Raw genomic sequence first — 7,541 nt, 5'->3', positions numbered from 1 at the left:
AATTCTATGAATGTAAATGACAAGAATTGAATTGCTCAAAGTAAATGCACAAAGTAAGGAGAGAAGGAGGAACGCGGCGATGTTTTGCCGAGGTATCGGAGAGTCGCCACTCCCCACTAGTCCTTGTTGGAGCACACACGCAAGGGTGTAGCTCCCCCTTGATCCATGCAAGGATCAAGTGCTCTCTACGGGTTGATACTTTGACACTCCGTCATGGTGAATTACCCACAACCGCTCACAACTTGAGTTGGGTCATCCACAAGCTCCGCTGGATGATCACCAAATTCCCAATCACCACCAAGCCGTCTAGGTGATGGCGATCACCAAGAGTAACAAGCACGAACTGTCACTTGACCATGACAAGCCTAATGAGAAGGGTGGATGCACACTTTGCTACTCTTGCTTTCACTAATGAGGGATCTCTTTGGGATTCTCAAATCTCAATCACCTCACTAGGACCTTGCTCTTCTTGGCACTCTCAAAGGTGTTTCTCAGCTGTTGGAATGAGCAAAAGTGTCCCCACACACGAATGGAGGAAGTATTTATAACCATGGCTGAAAAACAAACTGTTATGTGCCTCTGTAGGGTGACCAGACGCTCTAGTCATGTTGACCAGACGCTTTGGTTAGTTCTCCCCAAACTCTAGTGTTTAAGTTGTGACCGAACACTGGACAGCATCCGGTCAACATTGACCAGACACGTCTGGTCATGATTTTCCCTCTTTGGAACCTTACTAGAGTCGATCGGACGCTGGGACTCAGCGTCTGGTCACTTCACCTCTCAGCGTCCAGTCACACCAGACGATTTCACCTTGATCAAATGAACTGACCAGACTCTGCGCCAGTGTTCGGTCACCCTAGAGTTAGCATCCAGTCAGTATTTGACCCTCCATTCACTTCCATCTCTCGATCATATGTGAATGAAGTTTGCTCTAATGGATCTAAGGGCTTTTTAGGAGCTACCTAGTGCTAGATTTAGCAAGTGTGCACCACACCTAACTCACTAGACTCACCTAGGTCAAGCTACCCATCCATACCCCCTTAATAGTATGGCCAAAGGAAAAACAAAGTCCTAAACTACTCTAAGTGTCTCTTCCACTCCAATCGACACTTAGAACTAGTCCATCCTTAACCTTGTTGTCCATCCTTTGAAAACTGAAATGATTTCCATCGTAGGGGCATGACCACCATGATAGCCCAATCGATCTCCATTACCATGACCTAACTTAATTGCCTCTGCAAAACACACGTTAGTCATAGTAATCACGTATTGTCAATAATCACTGAAACCCAACTAGGGGCCTAGATGCTTTCAACAATGTTTCTGGTGCCAGTGCTAGGAAACACAAATCCTAGTATTGATGCTAAGAAACACCAACAATACATGAAGGCAATCTTCTTGACCTCAGCCCTACGCTCATCATGGATGTATGAGAAGCCATGATGCTCCTCGTCAAAGCCAAGAATCCTAGTGAAAGTAACAAAGTCAACCTAAGAGTACTGACCCTCAGTCATCCAATGAATCTCATTGGTGTCAAGCTTGTAAAAATAGGTGGCATGAAATTTAGCTAGCACCTCTATGTTCCAGTTGTACCTAAAGGCCATGATGTCAGTCAATCCAAAGTTATCACATGCCTTGATTGCTCTGTTGAAGTTAGGATCATTCCTTGCTCTCAACTCCTCCTAGTCAATGTACTGTATCTTTGCAATCTTGGACTTCTTGCTGTTGAAGATGACTGAGGTATAGAAGTTAGAATGAAACACATTCCAAAACCTATAATCAACACCAAGATCCTTTGCCACCACATATGGGTTATCTTCACTTGCCTCTTCCACCATTTTCTACATACAAATATAGTTAATGACTTGATGCTAATGAGTGTCAATAGCCCTCTTCTCCACCACATCCTTAGTGTAGTCCCTGAGGTATGAAGGATCAAATTCATCGATGTGTGGTGGAGTATCCAGACATGCATCAGGAGGAATGACACGCCTGAACATCTCCAAGGCTAGCTCCTGCTAAATCTGTTCATCTCTTCTCCCCCTGCATATGGCATCTTCACTGGAGCCTACTGCCCTCTGCTACTGCCTGCTGTCCCTCTACCTTGGCGAGAGGGCTGCTTCTCTCTAGGACCATCATGTTTCCTCTTGACCCTCCGCTCATCGTCTTCTCTGAAGGACATCTATGCATAAGAATAGACCCAAATGAGAAACTGTATAAATAGGAGGTAGAAGAATACATGTGAAATAGTTTGAATAAGCAAGATGACTCAAATTTTGAACCTAAGAAGCAACCTAAAAAATAGAGTTTCAGGTGGTGCGGCACTACCGCACCTGTTGCTTCATCTAGTTCACAACACGTTTCATCTTTCCTGCTCAAACAACTTCTCAAATAATCTTCTAGACCATCATACATTCTCAGAGCATATTGGTCTAACAAGACTATGGGGTCATGCAATAGATAGTTTAGGTAACAATATGATTAGGTTAGTAATGGATATGGTGAATGAACCCAATCACTATAGAGAGTCATTGATGGAATATAGATGCATTCTGCATGAAATGTAGCTCTAGCTCATGGAACTACCATGCCCACCATGTGGCACTACCGCATGGGCTAGCAATACTCCATCAAGGAATCTTCATTTTGATTTAATTCATCCATCACATCCACTTCTAATCTAATCATGTTGTCACTAGAAAGCCAATATCTAACACAAAATGAACTCCATTTCATAGATTGAGGAAGGTTTAGGGTTTCACCTTTCTAATCATGGATTGGAGAGGAAAGGGAAGAAATCGCTCCACCCTAGAGTAGTAGTGGTAGCTAGTGAAGAACTAAAGGTCCAGCAGCCAGTGTGGCATTGCCAGAGACGGCATAAGGCGCAACAATGGTGCAAGCGATGCAGGCGTGTGTGAGGAGCAAGAGCGGCTACGTCAGGGTGAAAGGGAAGAGAGGGTGAGAGTTAGTACAAGCTAGATAGGGATAAGGAAGAGAAATGCGGCACTATCACGGCCTATACGTGGCACTGCCGCGGTACAGGCATGGTACTACCGCATCCTGCAACAATGAAGATTTAGCTACAACTAAAATAGCTCTATATATATAGGATATGGACACATATCTCTAGCATATTATGATTAGCAAAAGATAAACATTACAAGCTATGATCATGACATACTAGTTCTTTTCATAAAGCATTTTGAAGCACTTAAATTAAATCTTTGTAAACCTTTTACTTATATACTAGTTGATCAAGCAAAGGTGTGCTATAATTCAAACAACATTACAAGAACGAAGTATATTTAGCTCACTATGCGAAGCATAAAACTTTGACTCATCAAGAGGCTTAGTGAAGATATCGGCTAGTTGCTTTTCGGTGCTCGCATGACAAATTTTGATATCTCCATCGATTTTGTGGTCTCACAAGAAATTATATCGAATGTCTATATGTTTGGTTCTTGAGTGGCTTATGATATTGTTTGCAAGCTTTTTGACACTTTCATTGTCACACAATAATGGGATTTTTGTAATGCGACATCCAAAATCTTGAAGGGTTTGCCTCATCCAAAGTAGTTGAGCACAACATGCACTGGTTGCAATATACTCGGTCTCAACAGTGGAAAGGGCTACCTAAATTTGCTTCTTAGAACTCCAAGACACTAGGGACCATCCAAGGAATTGACATGTCCCTAAAGTGCTTTTTTGATCTACTTTGCAACCGGCGTTATCAAAATCTGAATACCCAATTAGATCAAACTTATAGCCCTTAGGATACCACAAGCCAAGGTTAGGAGTGTGTACTAAATATCTCAAAATTCTCTTAATGCCCACCAAGTGGCACTCTTTTGGGTTAGCTTGAAATCTAGCACACATACAGGACACATCGTGACAACTTTAGGATCTTTTTAATGGTCGAGTGACATGGAACACCCCATGTGGCAAACCAACACATATAACAACCAACATTGTGCCCTACTAACAAAGTTGTTATGCTTACAAGAAATTACATAATTCACATAATGTATATAATCGTTGTTATCCCTCCTAGGCTTAGCTCTTCGATGTCTCGCTCGAATTCTTATCAGAGTTAACTTGTAGCTCATCTCGGATTCGCTCGATCCAAGGTCTACTATGTAGTAGTGAATAGAACGATACCTCACATCCACCGGGCAGCAACACCTACAAAACAACTTAACGGCTGCACCGTGAGTACAGTGTGTACTCGTAGGACTTAATTCCAACATATAATATTCAGTGGATGCATAGGGTAATTATCAGGTGTTTGTATCAGTGCGAAAAGCCATAATGTTCATTAAGAGTATGACATGTTATGCTCAACATTAGAATTATAGTACTTATCATTATGACAAAGTGCTCATAATACATCATTCATGCTACCATGGGTATAGAAAGAAAGAACAGCCAAATAGTTTCGTCCCAAAGCACTTTAGGCTTTCAAGACACTGTAGAGGCGTATGACTGTATCCACATAGAAGAACGGGACTAACCACCATACCTTATGCATGAGGTAAGGGTTGCCTCATGTCTCCAACCTTTCCCTAATATGGCCTGAGTGTCTAATGAAAGGTTCAACTGGGTTCCCTGTCAATGTCCCAAACATTCCCGATTGGCGCCACCCCCTTGCTAGTTTCACAGATAAATAGGTCACAACTAGTTACTTGCCTTATCGACCCCATCCACGACATGTGGTCTATACGGATGGTTGCTCGAACTTATGTATCCCAATACACTATCCTTACTGCTCCACGAGCTATGTCATCTGAGATCCTATCGATGAAATCTAGTCAGTAGTCTACCAAGAGGTATACCCTCGATAGTAGATGATTGGTGGAGGTGTGCATAATAGGAGCTAGATGGTGACACAAGTGTAGAGACAAGCGATTTAGACAGGTTTAGGCCGTCTGATCGATGTAATACCCTACATCCTGTGTCTTTGGTGGATTGTATTGAATATGAGATGAATTCGATGGGGTCCCTACACACGTTATATAGTATGGGGGGGTAGGGTTACAAGTCAGTTTAGGCCTAGATCTATTTGTTTATATGGTAAGTATTTACAAGGAATACGATATCTATCATATCCAAAAAGATCTTCCTTCATCGCCAAGATGTCTTCTGATTGCCTTGCGGTGCACACCGACCAGAGCCAAACACTGTAGGCCTTGATCTTATGGGTTGGACCTCCCCTGGTGGTGTGTTCCATGTCCATTGCCATGGGTACCTAGGGTTATACCCCCACACAGCTAGTCCTCGAGCGCCTTGTATCTGCTGAGCAACGCCTTCTTGAGCAAGTTTGAGTAGTTTAACTTGGAGTCAAACAGTTAATCTGGTAATTTGACCAGTTTAACTGGTAAATCAATCAACAAAATAAAGTACGAATAGTTTAAATGGTAATCCGATCAACAAAATAAAGTGCCAGCCAGTTTAACTAGTCAACGGGCCTTGAACATACTCAAGTAAGGCTTGCTAGAAGGATGTAAGGAGCTTAAGTTTAAAATTGAAAAAATTCTCCACCTTAAGTGAAGTGTACACACTTAGGCTTCATTGGCGAAGTCAGATAATCATCATCCATGACTTTGTCAAAGAGGATGTTAGTATTGATACATGCACCACAAGGTGCAATGTATACATTGTAGTCGTCAAGCCTGACAGTAGGTGAAGAAGACACCTAGTGTCAGGATCAAAGAATATTGACGACTGAGAAAGAAAATGGGAACTTAGCCAACCGTTAAATTTGATACAAGCATCGCAAGGTGCAATGTATACATTGTAGTCCCCGAGCCTGACAGTAGGTGAAGAATGCACCTAGTGTCAAGATCAAAGAAGTACAACGATCAGTTAATCAAAGTAACTGAGTCCTAGCTTAGCCGAGCACATAGCCAGCCCCTTGTTTAGCTGAAGACTAGTAAGAGGAAAAATAGTACACTCACTGCTAGGTGAAGTGTACACACTTAGTCCCCGAGCCTGCTGTAAGATAGAGCAGCATCTTGTAGCAAGATCAAAGAAACAAGTGAAAATGATGAAATCCCCGTGCTTAGCACTGGACATTGGAGTAAAATTTGGAGAGTGCTGAGCACTTAAAAATGGAGAAAAAATGGAGTGTGCTGAGCATTTAAAAATGGAGAAAAAATGGAGGGTACTTAGCACTTTACCGTTGGAGAAAATTGGAGAGTGCTTAGCACTATATTAGGGCGAAATTGGAGAGTGCTTAGCACTTGACTGTGGTGAAATTTGGAGAGTGCTTAGCCCTTGACCGTGGTGAAATTTGTAGAGTGCTTAGCATTTGACCATGTTGAAATTTGGAGAGTGCTTAGCACTATGCCATGGAGAACATAGATGAGTGCTTAGCACTATACCATGGCAAAATTGGAGAGTGCTTAGCACTATACCATGGCGAACATTGGAGAGTGCTTAGCCCTATACTGTGGTGAAATTAAAGAGTGCTTAGCACTTGACCATGGTGAAATTGGAGAGTGCTTAGCACTATACTGTGGAGAACATTGGAGAGTGCTTAGCATGATACTGTGGCAAAATTGGAGAGTGCTTAGCACTTGACCGTGGAAAAATTTGCAGTGCTTAGCACTGTGCCGTGGAGAACATTGGAGAGTGCTTAGCACTATACCATGGAGAACATTGGAGAGTTCTTAGCACTATACTAGGACAAAATTGGAGACTGCTTAGCACTTGACCGTGCAAAATTTGGAGAGTGCTTAGCACTATACCATGGAGAATTAAATTGGCAAAAATTAGAGAGGTCAACTAATGAAGCAGGCTCAGCCATTCAATATGCTTAGAGGCCCAATAAACCAGCCTAATAACCATTGACGGAGAAGTCGGACGGGCGGAGTTAGCGTGGTTTCCCAAAAACCCTAAAGATGAAGGGTCGAGGTCGAACCATACGAATCCACCCGCCATGGCGCACTCCCCTCATTCCGCACTAGCGCATCTTCTTCCTCACAACCGCAAAATACTTAGCGCTTCACCTTCTCACACCCTGATATAGTCACAACCATGGCATTTCTATAACCGAATCTAAGCATAGCCAAATTGAATTAGATCTAATCCATGGCGAATGGTGGGAAGAAATGCAGCCGCTCAAGCCCAAAGAAATCAGGGAGGGAGGTGGCGGAGAGTACCAGCGAGGTCTGCCATGACCAGGAGTGGATCAGATCTACCATCACCCAGGAGACCCTAGAAGGAATGGTGTTCAAAAGCATCCTTCAAGATCAGGCAACCATAGGATGGTGCCCCGCTGTAGGTGAACCATTCCTGACCCCTAATACCAATGAACTTGTTGTATTCGAGGCTTATTTCATTTGTGGATTTGAGATTCCTGCATAACCTTTCCTGTGGAAACTTCTTGGCTACTACAGCGTTAACCTTTGCCATCTCCATCCCAATAGTATTCTTCATATCTCCCTCTACATCAATCTATGTGAAGCATTCATCAAAATCGCTCTGTTCTTCAACCTCTTTCACTATTTCTTCTACGTCAAACCTTTCCTTGGATCTGGGTC

This window comes from Miscanthus floridulus, chromosome 2 (assembly GCF_019320115.1).
Source record: "Miscanthus floridulus cultivar M001 chromosome 2, ASM1932011v1, whole genome shotgun sequence".
Taxonomy (NCBI): Eukaryota; Viridiplantae; Streptophyta; class Magnoliopsida; order Poales; family Poaceae; genus Miscanthus; species Miscanthus floridulus.
This window is presented reverse-complemented; position numbering follows the sequence as displayed.